Source organism: Falco rusticolus, chromosome 5, assembly GCF_015220075.1.
Source record: "Falco rusticolus isolate bFalRus1 chromosome 5, bFalRus1.pri, whole genome shotgun sequence".
Lineage (NCBI taxonomy): Eukaryota > Metazoa > Chordata > Aves > Falconiformes > Falconidae > Falco > Falco rusticolus.
The window spans coordinates 28,653,310-28,679,878 of NC_051191.1; the positions used below are offsets into that span (position 1 = coordinate 28,653,310).

At 39.2% G+C, this 26,569-nt stretch overlaps 1 long non-coding RNA gene across 1 annotated transcript in view; it reads right to left on the reverse strand.

The window, feature by feature from the left end:
* LOC119148566 overlaps nucleotides 1-26,569 on the reverse strand; it is a 103,518-nt gene that overhangs the window by 38,705 nt on the left and 38,244 nt on the right. The window contains exons 2-4 of the long non-coding RNA XR_005104422.1: nucleotides 25,881-26,136; nucleotides 4,275-4,334; nucleotides 997-1,046 (exon numbers count right to left, since the gene is read on the reverse strand). This is a non-coding gene — a long non-coding RNA (uncharacterized LOC119148566). The remainder of the gene's footprint in view (nucleotides 1-996; nucleotides 1,047-4,274; nucleotides 4,335-25,880; nucleotides 26,137-26,569) is intronic.

Sequence of the window (26,569 nt, forward strand, 5' to 3'; positions counted from 1 at the left end):
CACAGGTGTAAATTAAAGTGATATTCATACAAGTTATAGAAAAAATATAAATAAAGCACCATACAAAGGCTGTTTAACAACCAGAGTCATCAACGATTTCAAAACCTATGCATTAAAAACATACTCATCCCTTTGTAAGAAGTCTGAGACAATTTCTAGACTTACAGAAAACCTCACGCAACCTTTTAGTGAATCCATTTGTTAGCTGGTGTGCAACCAAATTCAGAATAAACTTAGGTTTTGTTATTAAAATTGCAATGTAGATGTTATCACATAGCACATGCTTTATTCAAGACAGTTAAAAGCATCCAGCTTTAACATGTGCCATTGACTACAAGTGAATCAGAAATACGATCTGTAAGGCTTCCTATCTAGAATACCGTTGAAAAACATTCTGCTTTTTTGACCAAAATGGAAAAAACTCCTGCACTAAACCATAAGCATATACAGTACTCTCAAGTAAATGGCTTTAATATATTCAAAAATACTAAATTGGAAATACAGCAGCCTTAAAGTAAGGTTAAAGTTTTTTTTTTTTTTTTTAATACACCAACTGATATTACAGAGAATACTAACAACCTTTGGAACCTAAAATCCATTTCCAGACCTTTTGTGTTCCTGAAGGTTGATCGGTTCTTCAAATTTTATCAGAAACAGTCTAAGAACAGACAAAGGCTTCTCCTACAAACCTCTCCTCTCCCCATCCCTGGAACATCACTGCTAACAGCAGTAATAATGCCATTATGTGACATAATCTTGAACTACTTTATGCCTTGACACAGTGATGAGAAAGGGAGAGAAATGAACTACCCTAATACAACTCACCCTGAACCACATGGCTTGAAACCAGGTAACTCAAACAGCTCTACAAACTGCATAAACTACATTCACAGCCAAAGAAGTGAGGAAAACCAACTGCCTTTTTAATTAAATGGATGTCTTACAGAACTAGCATATAGTCTTATTGAAGAGGAAAATGATCATTCTTTGACTTACTTTTTGGACTGTCCTGGTTTGCAAGTACAACTCAGTTACTGTTTCTTCTTCTGCAATAAAAAGACAAGACAAATTCTGTTAAAGAAAAAGTATTTGCTTGAAGTTAAGTATCTCATTATATTGTTAATTAATGCTTGAAGCTTACTGTTTGCTTTTAGTCAGGACTGGAAAAATATTGCCATCATTCATTTCTGTTTCTCTGAGTTTGACTGCCAGAATATTTCTGTTACATGAAACTGCTCTATCAAGATGAACTCGGGAGACTGCCTCATGATTTAAGCTTAACACTGAAGAGCCAGAAATAAATTCCAAATGCTATTGCAGAGTTTACCAGAGAAATTCCTTATAGCCATAGAGAAAATGAAGACATGTAAAGGAGGACTTCATTGCTCAAAGATAGCTATGGAGCATCTTGTTAGGCTGTGATGGTTCATTGCTGGTCTCCAGCACCTACTTCAGAAAGGCGATGACTTTCCCTTGCTCTCGGGTCAGATCTGCTAGCCTGAAGTTTCAGGCACCCTAAGACACTTCAATGGGTGTTGCATAGGAATGGGTTGGCCGTTATGTCCTGCTCTGTGCTTTGGATTCAAATCTGTAAAGACAAAGGAAGCATGTCCATACCTTACCGGGAATTCCTTAGCATTTGTAAAGCATTTTGAAGATTAAAACAAGAAAAAGCATGCAACCAAAAGAAAAAAACCCAAAAATCTACTAAGTAGAGTTATGGGAGTATTGTCCTTAAAAAGAATGCTCTAATGCTACATTCTCGATTTAGCCACAAAATTAGTAAACCTTTAGCAGAAACAGCAAGAAATTCCTCATTCCCTTATTATGCCAAGTAGTGACCTGGAAGTCACTCAAACCTCCATAAAGAACTGGTATGCTCCAGATAATGGAATAATTAAGTAACAGAGGATGTACTGGAAAATGAAGTACAGAGACATCTCACCACTCAAGGTTAAGCACTGTTCTTGTTCTGCTGAGAATGGCAAATTAAAAAAAAAAGAAAAGAAAAAAAGCAAAAAAAGCAAAAGAGATGGGAAAAAAAAAAAAGAGGACACCAGGCATAAAGAACCCTGACTCTGGCTACGGTTGCAGCCAGAAGGGGAAAACAAAGCAACAAGTAAATGCCAACATGGATTTGTCAACCTGCTTAACTTCCCTTTCCAACAAGTTTGAGAGCTGTGGGATACAGAGAAGGTGCATTTATTATCACAGTCACCCAAGCATGTTAGTTTTCATGCCATGTCACAGTTTTCTTCTAAAAAAATAAAAGGAAATATGGTTGTCTTAAACATGCCGCAGAATTGTATGGAAAAACATATGCAAAGAATAAAAATATTAATTGTTCACAACAGTGCCCACACATCGATCTTAGCATGTGGTATCCAACCTTTAGCACCAGGAAAAAAAACCAATGCATTCAGAAGGAAACTGAGTATCTCATTAATTCATCAGACAACTATGCATGAGAATATTTTATGAATCTTCATCAACTGAAGTTCTAAAATCTCAATACAAAACAAATACATATATTATTAGGGGGCATGGAGTCATCCAACTCTTAAAAGGGACATCATTAAACTTCAGGCTATTTAATTTAGCAAAACAACAATAGAGCTTTAAGCAGCGTGTTTTTCACTAATGACCTGGCCACTGTTGTTGTTATACTTGCCTCTAAAATGCACAGCCAATATTTGTGGTTTTAAAAAAATGACTTTTCTCAAAATGTTGTCGTGAAGGAAAAAAAAACAATCCAAAAAAAATTAAACTCAGAGTACAATCAAATATACAAAGGAAAACCACACAAGCACAGATTTCATCATACTCCTCCAGATTTTAAATAGATCAACATATTCTGGAGATGGGTGTGATTTTATGCTAGCTATGCCCCTTCAAAATTGGCAACAACATTTAATTCAGTGCCGCCTTATTCCAAATTCTGAACTGCAGTTGAAAATAGATCTCACAATGGAGTCCTACAGCTGAATATACTCTACAGGAAAATGATTTCCCTTAATTTATTCCAAATTCATTTGCATGACAGTATATTGTTAGTGTATACAAAAAAATATTATTCCAACAGAAGAAAAATTCTGTAACAAACAGTTAAAGAAAGTCATAACCCACCAGTGAGATGACCTTGAAACTTAGAAGCACAAACCTGTTTTGTTTCTTTAAAAAAAAACAAAACAACAGAAGTCCCCAGAGCTGTTAGTACGGCAGCTAGTAATTTGTTTAGGTACCACGTGATCTTAACAAAAAATAACACAAATATGGTTTCTCACATACCAACTATCTCCTAAAAAGAGCCACATGGACAACCTGGTGTAAACTAAAAATAAGTGATGCAACACAGATCTCCAAGAAGAACTCAAGTACTAAGAGAGGTCTTCCTACCTTCCTGATTAATAACAAATACAGGGGAAAGGAAACACATGCTTTACAACTCCATCATCAACCTTGTTGTCCTGGAAACAACTGTTCTACAAGAGAAGTAGTACTTAACTATTAAAACATCTTCTGCTACCTTTTTTTTTTTTCCTTCTCCCCCCCGCCCCTTCTCTGCAGTGCTCTCTATGTTTGATGAACAGCCAGTAACAAACCTTTCTCATAAAATGGCACAGAAATTGGATCTCTTGCTCTCAGAAGAAAATGGTATCGTTTCACCTGAGTATGTAGCATTTACGGGAACATCAGCTTTGCATAAAGCCTTTTGTTGTTGTTGTTAAAATGACCTAATAACTGAACCTTTCATTTTAGGAATATATAGTGCTGGTAAAAGGTAATTGCCAACTTGATAGCAGCACATTTTTCTAAGGGAGCAGAGTAAGAAATCTCAAGACTACAATCCACAGATACAAAAATGCACAGCATGCTCTGTCAGAGCAGTGCAGCCCTCACTTGTAGGTGGTAAACAGCCCCAAACATACACAAACTGGATCCCTGTACATAAAAAGGTTTGCTGTATGGCTTCCTCTCTTGACCTGACCTACCACGAATTCTTCCTTTCATTGAATTCACCCAGAAAAATGAAATCAAGGACCCAGCTCTACCCTCAATGTAATTAATATTCCCAAATACTCCATTAATGGAACTTTTACTGCTTCTCCAAACACTGTTCAGCTCTCACAGAAGTCAGCTTTAGCATCCCCCTCACCTCATTTTTCTAGAAGCTGGAAAGGTTAACTCCATCCCTGCCCACAGGACAGCTTATCCACACATACAGGACAAACACCGAGCGTGACTGACAGCCACACCATTCCACATGCTCTTACTGTTGAATGTGACCGAATTCCTTTTTTCAGCTTCGGGAAGGACTCCATACAGACTGATGCCTAGAAAAAGCAGGACAAATACTTTTGCTGAAGAATGAATATAAACCAGCAAACCTACAGAGTGAATTCAGCCTGCCTTACTCATGTACCCAAGTACCTGGGGTGAGAGTCCTCTCTTCCTACTGTATACCTCTGTGGGAGTGCAAAAAGGTCATAAACCACAAAAACATTCCTTGTTTCTGGCTTTAAGGTTAGTGTTACGTGTTTGGAAGGGAACAGAACTTTCAAACCCAGTTCTTGGCAATGTGTATCGTATTGCTGGCCACAAACAAACAAAAATAATAATAATTACAAAAAAAACCCCAACAAAACAAAAAAACCAGTCTTAAGAGCAGAACTTTGTCTCTCGTTCCCAGAAGAAAGCTCTGTACAACAAGCTGGAGTAACCCATCTGGGATCAGAAATCTTTGCAACTGCTGACTTCAGAGCAACAGCCACCTAATGCACAAACCAGGTTAGAACTGTCCTCTGGCACAAAGGCCAGCGTGGCAGCAGGGCTGGTACCCATATGGTTAGGCAAGCTATCCCAGCCCCAGAAGAAAGTAGCCACATCCCAGCTGTCTGCCAGGAACACTAAGTGCACCATGCTAATCCTCTGGACTATGCTGAAGCGCTGTCTGGAAGGGTGCTGGTCAGCATACACTAAAGCCATGCCACAGACTGTGTTACCAGTTTGAATTAGTGTCGCAGTACCTGGAGCTATTCATGCCCTTCCCTTCTTAGGTCAGAATTGCTCTTTTTGAAACTGTTCACTCTGTGCTTCTACTAGAAAAGAAAACTTTCATACATATTTTAACTTTCATATGAAATAAATTAATTTCTAAAACCAGCTTTTACCTAGGAAAAACCTAGCAAGTTTGTTGCAGACTACAACCCTTCACATTTGCCTGTACATAGACCTTTTTGCTACACAGCCCCATTTGTATCAGATGCAGCAATTTGGCCCTTCCTAAATTGGTTCAACCCATTGCAATAAACATAAGCATAGTTAAACCCTTGTAAATTCTTACTTCTAAAAAGTATCAATGTTTTGAGTAAATTCTGCCTCTGATCCTCTCTCATTTAGCCTGCCCATGCATACTGTTTTCAAGTAGAATGCCAGAGTCCACATTGCTCTCAGATGGGAAAAATCACAATACACTCCATTTCCAAACAAGAGCTGTTCATTACCAAAATTATTCCCCCAGCAAGTCCAAAGTGGTTTTGGTCCTTCAAAAGACCCATGATTAAATAGAATTATGCTCAGCTGTTTATTCAGCATGACATCTCTTTTATTTATTATCATCACTCAGGTAAGAAGACTGCCCGCATTTTCCCTTGACTTCTTCCAGCTTCCAATGTATTTACAAGGTCTTTTCATGTTACCTGTTACTGCAAGTTACCGGTCTTTTAGTACCTTAGATTTGATATAAACTTTATTTGATATGCTGTTCTAGTAAGTCTGAATCGTGTCCCTGTTTCTGCTGTTCAACTGACTTATTTAGCGTATCAACACGGCACAACCATCTGCTTTGTCTTTCCTTTTCTCTTGTGCTTTTATTCTAGATGTTTCGTTAACCCTCAGGTCTCCACATAACCTCTTATTCCTTTGCGTATCTGCTCAAGAGATGATACGTTTAGTGGGTAAAATTAGCTGAAACCCCATAAACTAGGATCTGGAGTTGCTACCAATAAACTACCACCACTAACAGATCTAAAAATCTCAACCTCACAATCTTGGAACAGCCCCTCTGCAAAATGCCATGGAACATTTACCCACGGAACTATCACACAATAAGGACTATGACTTCTCATCTGCACTCAGGATCCAATTCCCTCAGCAGCACTTACTGCACAGGCTCAACAATCATTACAAGTACGTGTCAGCAAGTAGGCGGTCAACATAGACAAAAGTCTGCCTTCATGCATCAAAAATTCAGGAGTTTCAAGCATCCTATCCCTCATACCACACACAATAAATTCAATGCTGGAGACAGAGAGGAGGAAGGTATTTGGAAACTCAGTACATGCATGTAAATTTAAGATTATGAAAATTGTGGTGCCTTACAGTAGCAGCAGTGTTGTATGTGTTACAAACACTGAATTATGTCAAACTATTTCCAGTAAACATGGGGGGTTTTTTCTCCTCCCAGCACTAGAAATTCCCTATATATAACATAAATCTTTATATACTGCACTTCCTAGTTTGAAACAGGACCAGGTTTACCAGTCATCTTCTAAGAGTTTTTAGACCCTCCCTCTGCTCTGCTCGGAAGTGCAGGGTATCTCAGGCTGGATAGACATTTGTTCTCCAGATTTTTTTCTCATTTCAGGCAAAAATTCCAAACCATAGCAAAGTTCTTGCATTCTGCTGCCACTGATACCAGCTGCTGCACAAGTAAAACAGAAAAAGGCTGAAGCCATGGTTTTAAAACAGCTGCTTCATTTTATCCATGATTTTTAGTTTTCATTAGAGCAGAGTATGTTAAAGGTGGGAAATTGTGGTGGTAGTTGCATTACTCTGTGCCTCAAAGTACGGCAGTAGCAACAACAGAAGAAAAAACACCTATAAAACTTGCAGGACAGTGTGAAAACATAATAATGCTATCCTACCTCTACACAAACCAGAAAAACACACAAAACAAACCCCTCCAATGATTATTTTTATTCTCAGTTGGTAACGCTACAAAATACCTAATAAAACTGATGTTAAGAACTTCTAAAACATTTACTAATTACTGGAGGCTATTTTTCATTCTACCAGTTCACTGTAATGTCCATTACCGCATGAAATCATACCATATTTTTCCAAAGAGGTATTTCCAGTGAAGTCAGTGGGGATTCAACAAAGCCAGGATCATCATATAAATAGAAATCAGAAAACAGTATTTCCATAAGAAACCACTCAGGTTTATTGGATTAACAGGCACTTATAAGTGAGTGACTCTGACACAGCCTACAGTAATCTGATCTATTTGTGATAAAACCAAATTCAAAGGAAGTCTTAGATTTAGAAAATCACCTCTGTGCGTTCTAACATAGTTGCTTTTATTACATGAAATCACATTAGTTGTTCTCTCCAAAGGAGAACACAAATAAATTAAAAGCTGGATTTTAGGGGGTTTTATATACTGTGAATGCAGTATGTTCTTAGTAGTAGCTGCCACACCGAGCACAATTAGAGCAGGATAAAAGAGCCCTGAGTGGAAGTGCTGTGCAGAACACTGTAGTTTTCCTCTCCCATGATCCCGCATGCACATGCTGTGCCAAAAGAAGTAGGAAGAAGAAAAGCCATTAAGCCACCTCACTACACGTTCCTTGGGAAAATTAAGGTAGATTGTTAGTTCTATGATGGCAATCATCATTGATTTCTTCTGCCTGTATGCTGGTTTTGATTTCCAATTTGGCATTTCTTGGGGAACTATGACTTGTCTCTAGGGAGTGTTACTAAATCTTAATATACACTGTGGTGTTCTGGCACAGACAAGTGAAGTATCAATGCTTTACTGAAATCCTGAAGGATGCATTCACAGCTCTCACACCTCCTCTAAAACAGGGCAGCAAGCAGGGAGGCTGCGACTGGTATGTAGCTTACTTCTATAACTATTCCTTCGTAGCAATTATAGAATTTGTTCTTTGATACAAGACCTCTTAATACTGCCATAAAGAACAATGGTCTTAAATTATTATTCAATATTCCATAGGAAAAGAAAGTTGCAAATATAAGCAAAGGGGACACTGGCCAGAGTCTGGGGTCAGGCATTAGGGACTTGGAATTACACTGTTATCTTTATCACCAATTACTGTAAAGCCTGTAATCAAATACTACCTGTCTGTAAGCATATTTGAAAGCCACCTATCTTCTGGCATCCTTAAAGCACAGGCACCGATCCATACACAAAGCTGTAAATTACTGAATATACAGATGAAAACTCATTTGTAAGAATCAGTTGCACACTACTGAGGCCAACGAAAGCTTATTAAATACAGACTTCAAGGCTGAAGTAACTCTTACTTAAGCAAACTGCTGTGCAGCTCTCGCTTGTACCACCTAGTTAAGTCAAATCAAGGACAACAGTACATATGAAGTACGTCATACACAAGAGACTTTTTTATGCACACTTTTCATCATGCATACATGCCCACTCTTTAACAAATTTCCATTAATGGCTACTCTACAATCCTAAAAAGCACAATGTTACAGCCTTGGGGTAATTAAATTAGAGTTCTTTGTGTTGAAGTTAGAATCAGCACAAAACCTAGGCATGTTAACTTTCACCATAATAAATACACTCCCTCAGACAGTCCCCACACAGCAGAAGATTTAAAAAAAGTTCACCATATTCTGTGCCTCCTGTGAATTTGGGCATGACTACCTGGGGCCTTGCCCAAGGACACTGAGAATAAAGGTCAAAAAATTATCCAGTAGTCCAAAATATTGATTACATGGAACAGTTTTAATGTACTGCAGCCTATGGAGTATCAGGCAGAAAGGGATGCAGACCTTAGCATGAAGGAGCACATAATAGATGACAATCGAAACAGCAAAGTTCAAGGGGGCAACACATGGTTCAGTCTGAAAGACAAGGTTAAGAAATCCCATTTTCTGTTGCAGTGAATTGGGTTTTGAAAACGTGACCTCCCTGTCCCTTGTGTAATTTTTCAGATTTGTTTTTTTGAGAAATTCTACCCTTCTACATTACAGTAAAATTCTATAAAATTTTCAAATAGCTAGATTTTGTGCTAACCCTAATTTGTAATCATTCTGGCCTTGCAACCATGGTGTGAAATTTACTAAGCTAGACAGCTGGGAAGGGGTGGGTGTGAAGAGTGGGGGTGGTGTTGGGTTTTTTTATTATTATTGCACTTCTGGTGTTCAACCCTTCTACTCTACAAAAGCCATATTCAGAAGTCAGTAAGGATGAAGACACTTACAGATACTTGGTCAGATTCTAAAAGCATCTGCACCCTCACTTGCAATGAATGAATTCATCTCCCTTCAAATTTACTTTGGTGACAAAAAAAGTATCTAACTCCAGCCTGTAGCCCCGAGTAAGATAAAAAGTTGTGCTGCTTCAAAAAAAAATAATGTTTTCTCCATTTAAGTCTCTCCGTAATAACTTTTCCCCTCTTCAAAACCCTTTAAAAGACACCTACTGAGAAATGGTTTATAATGAAACCTATAAAGAAAATTCCCTGAGCTCACACTGCTATTACAGAATTAAACCTTAAGTTCTAGGAAAGGACTATCAGTTTTTCACGTAAACCTGTGGAGAGTTTTGACTGAAGCCCTCAGCCCTACTGACCCATGTCTACATTTCATACTTCACTTCCTACCCCAAATCAGTCATAACAGCAAGATGATTTTGCTCTGGAGCTTTCAGATCTCAGTGAAACCTAACACTTAGCATAATCTGGGATGGTGGAACTTGGCTGTGGACTGAAAAAACAAAAACCAAACACCACCAAAACCACCACTGAGACTATCTACAGAATTTAGTCCGCTTCTACTACCTAAATGGGCACTGGGCACAGCCCTTCATCAGGCCAAAGACAAACGCATGCAGTCACATTTTATCAGTTCACCTGTTTCTGATACATGTTGGATTGCCACCGTGTAGCACGCAGATTTACACAGAATCATTTAGGTTGGAAAAGACCTTTAACAGCATCGAGGCTAAGCACTAACCCAGCACTGCCAAGCCCACCACTAAACCATGTGTCAAAGCATCACATCAACACGTCTTTGCAATACCTCCAGGGATGGTGACTCCGCCACTTCCCTGGGCAGCCTGTTCCAGTGCTTGGCCACCCTTTCCGTGAAGAAATTTCTTCACATATCCCACCTAAAACTCTCCTGGTGCAACTTGAGGCCATTTCCTCTCATCCTATTGCTTGTCACTTGGGAGAAGAGACCACCACAGCCCACCTACAACTGTTTTGTAACACAAGTACACGAGAAAGTCAAATTTGTGCGCTGTTTCTTATGCAACTATTGGGCAACTTCTGTACTTTCCCCCCCCCCCCCCCTCAAGAAGTATCTTCTACTCTTAACAATACTTTAAAGGTCACTGCCCCCCCATACATACCAAGAAACATGAAAAGCAACACTGGGCTGTTTCATGGATCATCTCTCAAGGTAAAATGTTCGAAGGCACACGACGTCACTGTATTTCAGCCTCTGTAGTATTTTCTTTAGACAGGTACAAGTTATCTCAGTGAGAAAAATATTATCTTCTGCGTGTCCCATTAAAAAGATTGATCTGTTCAACACCTGATGATTCACTCACCCACACGTTAGAAGTCCACACAAAAATGACTCATTCCGTCCGTAAGAATAATCACCTGGGATACCAAAGTCTCCTCATCTTTTCCAAAGCTGGTACCTGCTTTGTTACACAAAGCAAGTGGATGGCAGGGTTACCTATTACGGCATGGGTGACATGAAGGAACAATAGATACAGGACTGGGACCAGGTAATTTTATAAATAATCTAAGAATACTTGAGAGAATGTTTGTAGATAACTGAAGTATTGGCAGCAGAAACAGTAGCACTCCATCATGACCTGGTGGTTGAAGATAACTACTGATTGCAATCCTAACAAATCAAAGTCACACACATTTGAAGAAGGAACACAGGCTACTCCTTTGTGACTTGGACACTTTCTACCCAGAAAAGGGCTCTGAAGCAACTGTACTAAATCACCCCGGTATGGACTGCCAGTGCAGGGCAAAGCTGTATGAAGGGCTTGGCTGATGACATCACCTTTCAGTGTTTATGAAACAAATCAAGCTAAAATTCAAGCTAGAACTTCATGTCCAGTTCTGATATCCACACTGCAAGGATGCAGAAGTACTGGCAAGCATTCAAAGGAAGACCTCAGAAAACAGTTGGTCCAGCAGGGACACAGACTTCATGACTCCGGGTCAAACATCTCCCTCATCCAAGGAGAAGATGAGTAGGTAACCTTGGTTTTATAGGTGTTAATTTGTCATATTCACAAAGTAAACAACCCTGAAATCCTTGGAGAGAAAAGCACAGTAAGATACTACAGCTGGAAGCCAAAGAAGCTCAAATTTGAAGTAACCTGTCACTTTTTAGCAATAGTATTGTTAACTATTTATCACTATTTGGTGTGTTAGAATGCCATGAGAAAGCTCTTTAGTCCTAAGACCCACTTCCATGGAGAAATTCTCATCTTCTTGCACAGAGTCAGACTAGATTACCAGCTTGGTATAGAGACATGAATCTCAAAGTTTATTAAAAAGTAGCTATGAAATCCTAAAACTAGTATTCAAGTTAATTTTAATGTTTCATTTTATTGTTACTGCTATGTAATCCTTACTGCTGTATGCCACCTAAAAATGAACTGTGCTCTTTTGACTTGACAGAAGCATTATAAAGATGGTTCTCGCCTTGGTAGACTTACCTGGAAAAAAAACCAAGCATGGAAAATACCTACTATTTTTCTTTTGCCTCATTACTTCAAAAAGTAACATAGAAGCTAAAGACACAAAAAGAAAGAAAACACAAGACTTTAATTTAGAGGAGAAAAAGTGGTAAATTAAATTGTGTATTATTAGATTATGATGACAATTTATGTAAAAAGAGGACATTAGTTTAGCCAAAAAAGCAATTAACAGAAGTGAATAAAGACATGCTTGCTGCTTTCATGACACAGCTCCCTCTTTCCAACCCTCCTATCATCCAAACACTTTTTATTGCCATCCCTTCTGTCATATCAGAACCTCAGGTTTTGACTGAAGCTGACATAGTGCTTGGAGGAATGCAAGTGGACAGTACACACAGTTCAGTGATTCAGGAGAAGACTTTTAGAAGCACATACCCCACCTCCATGGCTGGCTGTGCCAGCGTGCACAGAGCCCATCAGTAACACCTTGCATGGAGCATACCAAGAGGAAAGTGGTTTGAACAACAAACATGTCCTGATAAATTAATTAACACTGTAAGAAACACCGTATGAGAGGAAGATTGTTTCTTGACACTGAAGAAAATAAAGGATATAGATTCTGAAGTCAATCAAAATGAAAAGCAAGCACTAGTTTACATTTGACAGTTATCACAGAATGGTTTGGGCTGGAAAGGACCTTAAAAATCATCTAGTTCCAACCCCTCTATGTTTTCTATACTGAAAAATACTATTCTAGAAGCTGAGCTGTGAACAGGATGTCCAACAGTATTTATTGAAGACTCACAAGTAGTTCTTCAGGAACTAAAGATAGTGTCTTGTAGGTATTCAATCTTAAAAAAATATTATTTTTTATCTCATGCTAGGTCCTAAATCTTCAAAATCTCTTCTACAAAACCAGATTCAGCTTTCTCTGATACTCAAGACAGCTCAGGAGTGCAGGCCACTCCTCTGTTTTACTCACTCTGTCACTCTACTGCCCTTGCTACAGCGGTATTAAATCATACACCTCTAAAGGTGTCACTCTTCCCTACCACATACAGCAAGTCAATTTACACAGTACTGGACAAGGCACCGTAAGATTCTGTTTTACTTACTTTTAATTCTGTATTTTTTTAAAAATTAAACCGAGTAAGGCATAACTGACTCATTTTTAATTCTGAGTCATCCTGAATCTGTGGATTCCTGTGTCAGACTATCTGTACTCTCAAGAAGGTATCAGAACATTGCAATTTCTAACCAACTTAAGAATCGCAAAACTCACAAAGCGGACAACAGTAACTGAAAAAATTAATCAACCCCTCTAATTAAATATTCTAACAGTTTTGAGCAAACAGAGCAGGTAAGATAAGTCACACTGTTTCCCATGAGATAAAAGCAAGGAAAGTCCCTTCCTGGCTTGTCCCATTAGAACTTTGTTTTCTCCAGGTTCAAGATACGTAAATCCCCTTGACAGCAGTAAGAGATTAGGGCAAACTCCTTCACACAGGCCTGTGCTGGGGGCTGCACGCACAACAATATACAAACCACATCTTAAATATGTACTGTTTCTGCTCCTGATGCCAAGAGGTAAACTCACCACCTTCTCCTTACTCTTACACTTCCATTTTATTCTGTTTTAATAGTCTGCAAAACCAAAAACATTGGGTTTATGTAATAACTGCCAGCATGTAATTTACTCCATGGGACTGGAGTTTAACTCCCTAATGATGCAATCCTAGCAAAATAAATGCATTCCAGGAGCCTGGAATACCAGTATTTCTGGGGAAATTATCACAGAAATATTCAGCACAGTGTTTCTGAATCCTGTAATTTTATGGGAAGACTCACACTGCTCAGCATTTTCCTTAAAATTCTTGTTCCCAGAATTACCAGGTTATGTAAGAATCTCAGATGCCAATAATGAAACATTTCCTAGTCTCCAAGGTAGCACAGAAATGCCTGAAATTTGTCTGACATTCCTCCCCGCTCCTAAATAACAAACCCCGAACGCACGTAAAAAGAACTCAAAGTGTTATTTATAAATGTCTCATTAATTATCAGTTATTGAAATACTACGGCCTAATCATGTCTGAATACTTGGCCAGGAATGTTATCAACAGTTTCCACGCATTCTTGTCAGGTCTTTACTTGGGGAGGGGGCAGTACTGCTCAGCATCCCAGTTTTCCAACCTTTTAAACATTACAAGTAACCAATTTTATTTCTAAAATAACTGTCTATGGTTTTAATGAATTAAACACAATAATTGAACTAACCTGTTTCCTTCTGAGATCAATGCATCAACCACTATCAGATCAGCACGCATAAAATCAGCAGGAGCACTTCCCCATGAATGACAACAACCTACAGCTCTGTCAAAGAGTTTGTTATGACTCGGGCCCTATGTGACTTTCAGGACAGAAGTAGCTGGGAAACTTAATGTTTGTCCTTGGCAAATGTCTATGTAAAACAAAAAAAGGAGGCATCTTACCTATCTGTTCACAATTAAAGAACATGTTTACATGGTCCACGAATTTTGTTCAAATACACAAGCAGATTTTAGAAGATTAACACCCATCTCTGAAAGTCCAAATCCTACATAACACAAATATTTGTGCAGTAAAGTTATTGTAAGTAAACAGCAGAAGTAAAGACCACTGTGAACCTACCACTACCATCTTGAAAGTTACCAGATAAGCTGGATGTCCGATTCAGTATCCAAGGTTCTTGAGCTGCTTACAAAAAGTTTGCCTTATTGACTCTACTTGCTGTAGGTGAAACACTGGGCACCAAGCCACCTGTGCCTACCCCTGTATTTGGGCAAAAAAAAAAACAAACTGTAGAAGGACCCACTTCTGGCACTGAGGACAAGTCTCATTGAATAACCTGCATCCACAGAGCTGAGCTGCTTTTGCCTGCAGCACAGGGTGTTACAGTCCCACCACAGACCTGGCATCCCACCATCCTCAAACTGCATGTTGCTTAGGATAACGTTAGTTGGCCAAGCAATGTCAACAAGCGTGCTGAAGATTGATGGTGTGGATGAGCACAGGCCACTTCAAACCCACTAAATTCTGCCTAGCTTACCAGTACAGGCACAGCTCATTTCCACATCGAGCACCAGTGACCTAGCGGCAACCTACAACCTAACAAAAAGGGTTAAATGATCCAAGAGAGGCAGAGTCTACCATGAAGTCCAAAATGATACCCACAGTGGACTGGATGGCACATCGGCAGCCTTTAAACCTCAGCGAAGTGTCTTCTGTAATAGCAATTTCATTGTCTACTTACCAAATACTCTCCCAGGCACTGAAACTGCAGAAGTTACTTTTCTCTCCTTCTCACCTTCTTCATCCTGATTTCAGACCCAAAGTCTCCAAAATATTTTGCATAGGCACATGTCGAAACTAACTTTAGGTCTTTTGTAGAGTGAAAGAGGGACCCAAAATGGATCCCTCTGCAGAATTAAAACCTCAACTTGCAGTTCCGTTCATTTATATTTTAATACAGTTTGTGCGCTGGTATTACAGTAGCATATGGGTTTAAGTTGGAAGAGCTTCAAGGAAGAGAAGCAGTATCATTCTGGAAAAACTGCTTATATACCAAAGCAAGCTTTTTTTCAAGTGAGTTACACCTAAGTCTTTCAGATGCTAATCCTCTTCTATCAACACAAATACCCTACACACTGAGCACAAAGTTTCCTTTGCATGATTATCTTTAGACTGCTTTTTATGGCAGAACACCAAGACATAACTATGAAGGAAGCCCAAGTTCTCTGTTTAGAATGACGATGACAGAAAGGAGTAGATCTTACTACTTGTTGTTTGAAATTACTCCAGCAATTAAGACACTCTGGATAAATGTCATCTCACTTTAGTTCTCTGAAAATCAGATATCCAGATGAAAGTAAACTTAACTCAGTTGGATTAGATGGATGCCACTTTTCATGACACAAGTTAGGTGAGATGAAACCCTCAATTCCAGAGTAACCAGAGCTCTGAAGATCTGTAAAGATGGTAGTTTCCATTACAAATCTGAAAAGAAGTTACTGTAAACAAGCCACATATTTATCACTGCCAACACCTCAGCAGAATTTGAAATCCTGCATCGTGTCTAAAACAGAAAATACTAGAAATATCGTTCCCTGAAATAACCTTAGGACCCCACAGAAGGTGAAAATAGACAATCTAAAGGAAACAAACTCTCTGAATAAACACAAACCTGATTATTCACTGATTGCTGAGTAGTTCTGCCTCACACTTATGACAGCACAGAGTAAACCTTTTTTTTATCCAGGCCTCAGTAACAACCACAAATCCTTACCACTGATTTCATCGAGACCCCTGCCCGAGCAAGGACTATGGGGTCATTTCCTTGAGAATGCTGAGAAATGCTCCACAACTGAACAAGTTACTATATCCCTGAGAACTTGAAACATCCCCCTGCAAATTGTATGCGAACCCTCATTTCACAACAGTTAAGTGAGGTACTCTGAATAGAGAGCCCTCACCTGTGGAACAGACAACGCCGAGTGAATATTCTCCCAAACCACAAAAATTTTATGTTACTTTCCTTAATTCTTGGCAGGCATTAACTGAAAACACCCCTCATCTTTTCTGTCCTGACACCATTCCCGGGCATTTGTATTCAATCTATGCTTATTTGATGGGAACAAATTAACAGTGTGCTCGCAGCATCTTTCAGTCCTCCAGAAAATATCACCTTTCCCCAAATTAACATAACAAGAGATCGGTGAACATCACTGTTGAAGCAAACACCTGCTTTCAGCCCCAGCCTTGGCATTGTCTGGTGGACAGAAGAACATTTCAAACCTGCTACAAACCGAGTTCAGCTATCATTCAGCTGAAATAAAACCCAGTACTACATTATATAATCTACATATTTTTTAGACCAGTTTGCATTCTCGCAGAGCCCAAAACCGAGGAAGCTACAGACAGAACAAAAGGGAACAGAAAAAGTTCATGAACCTCAGCCCAAAGGCTGCTTAGGAGTCTGTATTTACACACTTATGCAGTACTGTCCATTCACCCACACTAATCTGAGCTCGAGCATGCAGTCTCATAATGCTGAGGGTAAAGCACCACAAAATTTCCAGCAAGTCAGATCAGTCACTTCGATGAACAGTCACTAATAACATATGCTAAAAGACACACTCAAAAGGGTTTGGTGTGGCTTTGTTTTTTATGGGTTTTTTTTGTTGTTCTTTTGACTTTTTTTTTTGGTAGTGTATTAATACCTCCAAACTGACACAAACTCATCTTAAAAATTCATAAACAGCTCAACGTATATTGACGCTGACCACAGTGAACAAAAAGTGGTAACACACAAATTAAATCTGACCTTTAAGAATAGATTCATCTCACCCAGTTTCCTCTGTTGAAAGTATCGGGGTTTTCCTCATTCATTCAAGCTCTTTCTACAACCACTGTGGTGATAGACACTTCCAAAACTGAACCCGCTGAGCCCACACTGTCATGGCTATCTTTCTGGCAATGCTTCTCTCTCCACAACTTCAAAAATCTCATTAAGAGAAAGCTATGGTTAAGCACTGCAAAAATCCTACTTTATACAGAGCACAGGCTGGTCATCAATGGATTTGACAGCTGTGGGCAGCACTGCCATCTCATGCCTCAGCCATGGAATTCAAACTCAAAAAGTATCACTATTCCTATTTTCTCCATACCTCCCAGAGACCTTGCAGCGTCATTACTGAAATGGAGTATGTATGGGTAGAAATGCACATGTATCTGGTTACATCTCTAGGCTGCAGACTTTTCACTTATTTAAGAGAGTGAAGAAATCAAGCAAAACTACCAACCACCCAAGTCACACCAAGCTGTTCCTTGCAACCAACATTACCTTTAGGTTATCTTTACAAACTAATTTTAAATTCTACTGTCATTTTACCCTTTTGGGTTACCCACAAGACTACCCCTTCATTTTACCCAAAGAGACACTGCAAGCCTTCTCCTTGCTTTTCACCATCCCATAGTGATCTGGATTGCTTTTCCTTAAGCACCACAATGACTGACAAAAAAGTCTCTACAAATTAAAACACTCACCAGTTCAGAAGACAAACACCAGGGTGGGATTCAATTCACTCAATTTTCAATGTCTACGAAGTGTCTATAAGCATTTTGGGTGTCAAACACCCCCCACACACACACCCACACCCACAACGCTGGAGAGCTACTGACCTGGAGGAATGCAGAGAGCAACTCATCTGACCACATGGAGATGTTTACAGTAGGATGAACCAAACTGCTCTTCCAACTTCACTGGCTGGGTGCAGCATCTGCTGTTAAACACAAGCCTGGTGCCATTTTGGATAACACAGAATATTCCAGCAGGATGAAAGCCACAACCCCATATGAAGAAATTTTCTGGTAGGACCCATGTCACACCGTCTGACTGACCTGAGTATCTTGAAGTGCATGAAAGTTCATGAAGCTCAAACCCTCCTCCCTCCAACAAAAGCACAGTAAGAAAAGCAAAACCAAGTTCAGCAGAACAGAGAGGCTTCCAAATTCCAGCCTGAAGTGGAAGGTAATATCATGGCCCCATGAAGGCAGCTGACAGTTACCAGTGACAAACATCACCTCTTGAAAGTAAGGCGGCCAAACTGTAGGATTTCAGAGACAGATAAATCCTCAGTATTGTCAATATGTTGTAAACACTGCATTTTTAAGACCATCAATTACCACTTCTTCAAACAATTCCGAAAACACTTAACAGAAGACTTGACCCAGTCCTGAACTGTGTACAGGATCTTCAATGCTGAAGAGGGACTGTATAAATGATTACAATGCACTCAAGTTCACTATTTGAAACATTAGTTTTCTCTATTTTTAGTTATGCAACTAAAAAGAAACCCAACCCTGGTGGAGCAGGAGGGTTGGACCAGATGACCTTTATTAGGTCCCTTCCAACCTCAAGCATTCTGTGATTAAGAAAAAAAGGAAGCTTCTTTAAAGAAAACTAAAAAGAATAGGCGAAAAGGTAAGGATTTTTAGGGATTGACAGCTGGCCAAAGACTCCATATTGCATATGAAAGAACAGGGTAAGTATAACAAAACCACACACACACCCCCCCAAAAAACCCAACAACAATACTCCACCACCACCACCACCCATTAAAAAAAGCACGCCCTTCCAAGAGCCAAGTCGTACTAAGGTGCCAGGAAAACCTAAAAACTTTAGCAAACTAAATGCAAAACTGTTGTATTTCAAGCTACATTTACATATATACATATAATATATATATAAATACATATTTATACAAAAAATAATATTCAGAAGTGATGTGCTAGGAGAAGATTTTATCAAGGACACCAGAAAGATGAAGCTCATTACTAAGTCTGCTGGGCTAATAGGTGATAAAAAGGTATAAGGCATGCTCAACAAGAGAAAGCCATGGGGAGGGGAGAAAAAACCCTCAAAAATACTTCTTTGCCACATGAAAACCCGTATGAATTCACCATTCAGTACGTAACAGTTTAGGGAACTTCCAACACTGGAGCCTGCCTGCAAAGCAGAAAAGGAAAAAGGATCCTCACCAGTTAGTTGAGAACTGTTAACTGATAAAGTCTACTAGTAATAAAATAGCCAGGAGCACATTTACTCAGCCAGATTTCAAAGGAAAACAGGGTACTAAAACCGCCAGCTGATAGACTGCTATATGCAGGTCACACACACAAGGGCGCTGAAGGAGCTCTGATTAATGGGATATTGCAAGTCCCCGAAAATTACCAACTTCTCTGAAAGCTCTTGAAGAAAACTCAGCTGTAGTGCAGTAAGGAGGAAGGTCTTATTATTCCAACAGTTAATTAACATGCTAAGAACATATCCATGTACACGCAGAAAAAAGTAGACTCCTATACAGATCTGTAGTTAGACCTCTCATTTAAATTTAGCAATAAATTATGCTGCAAAGGATACAGTGTGAGGTCACAGGTCTACTGAAGATAAAACACCAAGTGCATCAAAGCAGTGATCCTCAGTCCTTTCTTCCAACTAGTTATTATACAGCATGACTGGGAGGGAAATGGGGAAGGTGAAATTCAAGTAGATTAATGCAAGGCCCTGCATTTGGGAAAAAATAGCTAACTACGCATTGAAAATGACAGGTTCTAAATTAGTTTTTCCTAATTAGGAGAGGCCTTGAAGTCACTGTGGATACTTTATGAAAATACAATTTTCATACAGGATCGTAACAGCAGCAGTGAAAAAAACAAACAGCATTTCAGGAGTAATTAGGAAGAGAACAGAGACGGTAACAGGAAGCAGCAGCATGACACTGCATTTGGCTGCAGCGTGTTTGTATCCCCAACTCTGCATGGTGTTTCGGTCCCACCATCGTAGAAAGGGGGTAACACACCAGCGTGCAGAACAGCCAAGACAAGACTTCGGGAGCAGCTTGCACATGAGGAGAGATGAAACAGAGCAAGATTCCTCAGCTCGCGAAATATAAAAACTGAAGAGAGACCGGATAGATGTATCACACTGACACATTCAAAGCAGCAGCAGCCTTTTTCACAAAGTGGATTCATAAACTGTCATTCACAGCTCTAAGGTCATCAGGATGAACAAAAGGGGTTCACACTGGACCAATTCATGGAAGCTACCATGGAGTTATGATACAGCCTGCAGCTCAGGGCTCCCAGACTGCAGGCTGCTGGAAGGATACGTGGCAATGCAGTGGCAAGCAGAACTACGTATCCTGTTCTCACACACTTCCCTCAACTGCAGCTACAGGCTACCATCAGAACAATAGTTTTATGCTACCAGTCTTTTTGATCTGATCCAGTTTTCTTAATACTGCATTACCTGTTTGCTATGTTAACATCAGAAAACAAGAACAAGTAACAGTTCTACTGCTAAGGTAACTTCCTATACTTAAATCATCTAAAACCAGTGTGTCACCATGACGGTGACATTTTTTTCATTTGCTTAATTTCCCTTATTCAACATTATTCTCTAAGCAGCAGCAATGCAGGGAGCAATAAACCAGTAAGTTCCAGGCAAGCAGTTTCATGAATAAAAACTCAGAAAAGCTATCCTGTGAACAAAGTAGGTCTAGCCCTTGTAAACATTAAGGCAACCATCCTCAGTCATCCAAAAAGGTGAATCCCTTCCCTGCCATATCTTTTTCAAATGTGAAATTACAAACATGTCAAAGAATGACATTATGCCTTATATACAAAATTATCCACTGCTACAAAAATTTTTTACAGTGACTCCACATTTACAAATGTACCAAAACAACAGTGAAATTACTACAAATTCAACTGGGCCACATGCAACAGTGGGCATAGCCACTTTTGCGTTTGGCAGGACTTGGTGCAATTTCAGCTCTTTTTTTCCACAGGGATCCATGCTGGGATCTGTTCCCAGCACTGCTCAGTGAATTCATAAGTGACATGAAAAGGGCTCAACAGTGAGATGACAACATCTGTTGATGATACCAAGTTATTCACAGTAGCAAAGACAGTAAATGAGTAGAAAAAACTGAAAAACAACTGCATGCAGATTACTGACTGGACAATAAAACACATCAATGAAATTCAGTATTGAACTCGTAAAGTATCTCAATGAAAGGAAGCGTGAAGTAGGGTAACTGGGGGTGGGGAAAGTGGTCTTAACTTTGTAAGTCAAGAGGCTCTGAACTGATTCTTAACACTTGGAACAAGCCAAGATAAAATTATCATTGTCCTCGAGATAGCAGACAGGGATGGATTATTTGCATCTCTTCCATTACAGGAACTGCATTTTAAATGGAGTTCAGGTTCAAAACTTAACAAAAGAATATGGTTCCTCAGCCAACAGGCTGCTGTGTTAGTTAAGCTGCGAATCCAGACTTACACTTCCCAGTACTTCTCACTGCTTGAAAAAGAGATTAAAAAATTCCTAAGATAAGTCCAGTAAACATCTAAAAAAACCCAGACATGCAGCTCAGTAAATCCCTGTACTACAGATGTCTGGAGATTGAAAAGCATGCAGAAGGATGGTCCTGTATTCTCATTCTGTTCCCGTGCTTCTCAGTTACCCAACTTTGGTGCTTGGTAGAGATAAACTACTGCTCTAGATGGGTGTACAAAAACAGCTGCCCTTCTAGTCTTACTTTAACTATCTCTCTGTACATCATTTTGTCTAGCTCCAGTACAATATCCCAAAGAACTGTCAACTGTTAGCCTCTTCCTTGCCTGTTACAAATATCCAAACATTCACCGTGGATAGCAATTTAAAGCCACATTCCACCTCTCAACCAAGTAAGATTCTGTAATTCCCAAGTCTTTTAATTTTTTTAATAACGGAAGAGGAAAGAGCTATATAACCTAACAAAAAATTCAGATCACAAACGGGGATTTGTACACAGATTAATACAAACTCTACTGCTATAACTAAAAAACTGCTTATGTCATTGATTCCAAAAAGGGCTAAACTGGTCTTAGAATGATAATAAAGTGGACTGACATTTTCATTCTGTTCTGGACTTTCTGCATAATTTATCAGGGAAAGTCCTCTGACCTACACTGAAAACACATATCCAAAATGCACAGCAGTTAATAGCTGGCAGGGAGAAAGGGATCTCATGACTGAGCATAAGGCCCATCATCTAGCAGATAATTCTATTTGCAAAACCATTAAAATTGCTATGCTGATTTGATCCCCATAAACCATTCACCCACCTAACACAGCAAAACAGTTTTCTCATTTTGAAAGGGTGTTGTGATTGCTGTCACTGTAACTGCTCTTAGAGTAGTGGCTATTCACTTGGAATGCTGTGCCCAATACAACTGAGTACAATGCATTTTACTGAGTTTCTCATTTTATAGTGGTACTGATAGGCAAAAATAGCATCCTGTATTGATGCATCTGGGAAACATTCATTATCACTTTTGGGCAGGTGATTTTAACCCTCTTCTGATGTCCAAGCAGCCAGAGAGCAAAGAGATGGTTTTAAAGACCTTAAAATACACAACTCTACACAGCATCCTGGTGACCGATATACCCAAAGATTATTCTTGTTCTCTGGGAAGGTGAAAAATCTTTTCTACATCTTGACGAGATGCTTGATGTGTCTGCCCAGACCAATATACTCTGAATCTCCAGCGATACACAGATCAGGTCTCCAAAATAAAGCCTAGGCAAAGAAGTCCATTTGTTATTTGAGCTCCCTCTTCCACTAACTGGAAGGGACTTGCGGCTTACCACTCTTCCCCTACATTTCCTCTACATTTTTACTCTAGGTTCCTCTAGCCCAAAGGAAAACACCCCTTTGAAAAATTCCAACCTGAAAAATTACCTGGATTTCCAAGCAACAAGAGAAAAGTGTTATCTACTCTAGGAAACAGTCCTATTCATTATTTTTTTTAATTAAGTATTTTAATGATACGTTTAGACTACAACACTGTAGTGGAGACACTTATGATACAGCTGTTCTGACAGTATAGCAAGTGGGGAAAAAATCAAATCATTCTATCTAGCTAACCTTTAAAAGAATTACTCTATCACTATTTCTTTTCTTTCCCTTTTTTCAAAAGGTCATCAGTTACTCCCAACATGAAGCATAACATAGATCTTCTGTTACAAAAAGAGGAATACAAAGAAAATTTTTACTTGTAATGGGTGCATACAGTACTAACTCTGAATAGCCAAGGCTACAAAAACAACTTCTATGTTGACATGTACTTAATCACTTTAAGAAATGCAAATTATCGAGCAAATCACTACTCCCCCTCAGTCCTGTAAAACTTCTCAGGGATAAAGATTATTAAAACATAACCTATATACAGAACATTAGATATCAATTTTGCCTAGCCACTGTGTTTTCTCTCACACATTCCAACTGCCTAAATTTAGCACGTATGGCTTTATTTCTATTAGTAACTATGTTAACAAACTCCATGTGGCTCTCCACTACCCTTGATACCGAACCACAGCCTTGTATATGAAGCCTGGAAAAATTGCCAGGGTCAAATGTCCCAGTTGGGAAAAGGAGGATGACTAAGTGAGTCATAACAGTAATCCAGTGCAACTCCACTTAGCATGAGAAGCTCTGGACTGCAAATGAAATATGGTAAAAAAAAAGCATAGATTAGTTTCACATACAAATACATCTAATCACCCACTTAGAAGTTTCTGAAATGTTAAGACATCCAGGCTGCATTAGTGGTCCAGGCTGAACTATGAAGAGAGAGGTGCCTTTCTAGAGGAACCTTCTAAGAGGCCAGCCATCCCCTTCAAGGGGGTCTAGGACAGGTACCTTCAAGGAGATGTTCATCCTACCTGCTCTTCACCACCTGCTTCAGCAGTACCTGAAGATCTAAGTTTCATGAGAAGAATCTCACCCCCAGTATTTGAGTTAAAAATAGAAAAGCAGAGGTACCTGAGGTACTTGCATGTGTTTAGTATGCTTTCTAGGGGTGTCCAAGATGACACTTCTCCTCCACGTACACTCTTGGGAATCCTGCACTACTTCACGTGATTGCTCCCTAGCCATTACGTTATTCTTACGCAAATAACACACGTACACTCTTTCAAAACTATCCACTCCTCCTTTTAGAGTTACTTATGCTTCCTGGAAAGCAAAAGATCTGGATTCACACACCAACTACCCTTACTCTACTTGTGCTGTGTCCCTATTTTGTAGCATCTTCACTGTGCTTGATGCAGATACTTTGCCAGCCTACTGCTTCCACATGTGAAAATGGTATTTGTCTCCAAGAACATTTTCCTCAGCTCCATACTGAAAGGAACTGAACAGCCAAGAATTACTTCAAAAAGAAAGTCAGTTCGGCATTTAAGCCATGGTGACAAGGAACCAATAAACTGGAAATCAAGTACTAGCATTGAAAATTGCAGTTGGACTCAGTTGGTACCCACAAGTATTAGCCTCTGAAATTCTGTAACAGTTGTAAAAGGTAACGGTGGTTACCGGATAGGTTCTGTTTGTACTCCCTCAAATCACAAAGCTGCCACCACACAATTCCTACTGCTTCTTGGACCTACCGTATGTAAAAACAATGATCCTCTTGTGCTGTGGAAGGGATGGAATGTGAAATCCCATCCACATCCCAACAGAATCCCACAAACATTTTGGCAGCAAAAATTTATTATGTAAAGCCCAGATGGCATCCCAAATATTTCTACTTCAAAATTTAGAAATCATTTTTTTGCTTAAAATAAACTACACAAAAGCATCACGCCTGAAATTAACTACACAAAAGCATCAAGCTAGGTAACCAGACTTAACTGAACAGTTATTTGAACTATGGGAAGAACGTGAATGTGGCTTTCTCCATTTAACTTCATTGTCAGAAATGAATAATATTTTCCTATTCAAATGTATTTGAATGACTGGCAGAGAAGGAAGATACAATAAGCAGATATATTCAGTAACATACTATACTTTGAGAAAAACTTTTCCAGCTATCTAAAGCTTAACAGCTTTATCATAAACTTTTGCAGCAACATTTCAAACTTGCAGAACTGAATTTGCTATTTTTGTTATTTGTTACTCTAACAAGAGTTCTTTTGCTTACGTTTTGGTTTCCCCACTATGTAATTTCAGTTCTGAATCTAAGAATGTGGTCTTCAAAATTGTTTTAGCTGCTGCTTTACCAAGGAAGCTAAACCTGATTATTAGTTCAGTTTCAACATCAACTTAATTGCCACATATCCTTTAAGCTATGGGATAAAGATCGATCTTTGATTCTGACTGTCATTTTGCAGTAAGCCCACTCCTACATTCCTTTTATATCTATCACTTCACTGAATGCCAAAGAAATCTCAGTGTACTTGGCATGAAGGCTGCACTTCCTATATTTATGCTCCCACTAATGTATGCTCCATTTTAGTCCTTACCAGCTTAAAATCATCTGCAAGGAAAGATGGCATGAAGTGCAAAACAGTTCATGCAACTGTTTTACTGATACGAAATACTGTTCACCCACATTGCCTTTCCATCATCATCTTTCTCCTGGATTTTCTGTTTAAGTATACCCAACAACTTAACATAGAAGGATCCCAAGTTATTTTCTTAAATGAAAAGTACACAGTCATACTAGGATTGTTGCTCCTAGTCAAACTTCCATTACCTCCAGAAAATAAATGAGTACTTTTTAATTGTACTACCTTAACTTTGCTGGCAGAAAGACATTTGAGTCTTCAAGACAGATGAAAATGAAGTGCTCTCTCCAGGCAAGAATTCCTTATATCTGGCACACTAACACTTCATCCTTTTTAATTATTCCACAGGTGGTTGCCTTGGAAACTGCCAAGTAGCTCTTGGATTTGAGGGATCCAGCATGAGAAAGTAAGAAGCCTCTGTAGCCACGGCATTCAGATCCACATTGGCTGCAGCAACCGGGTAACAGAACATCATGAAAATCTGAAAGAGATGGTTAGAATTAAGAGATTAATTAATATTGCTCAATTCTTCAAAAATACAAGTACAATGAATGTTGACAGTCCCTTAACAGTGGATACAGATTAGGCTTCAGAGAAACACTGCTTATGCAGCTTTCCAGCACAGCACTGCTTTTTCACCTTCAGGAGGACAGCACTAAAATGATGCCGAAGGAGCTCAGGAGTTCAGCTTTCAAGATCAAGCAGTATGATATTTTCCTCAGCTTCAGTAGAGACCTTCCTAAGCATCTGGTCAAACTGCCTGAAATTCAGTGCTATTGTTTTTCTATGAATAAAAATAGGGTAACTATAAATAGCTCTCATCACGAATGCTGAATCACTGTATTTTGTATCATACAGCAAATTGCTTCAAACTTCATTTATCCTTTAAAACTAGGGAAGTTTTGTTCGCTTAG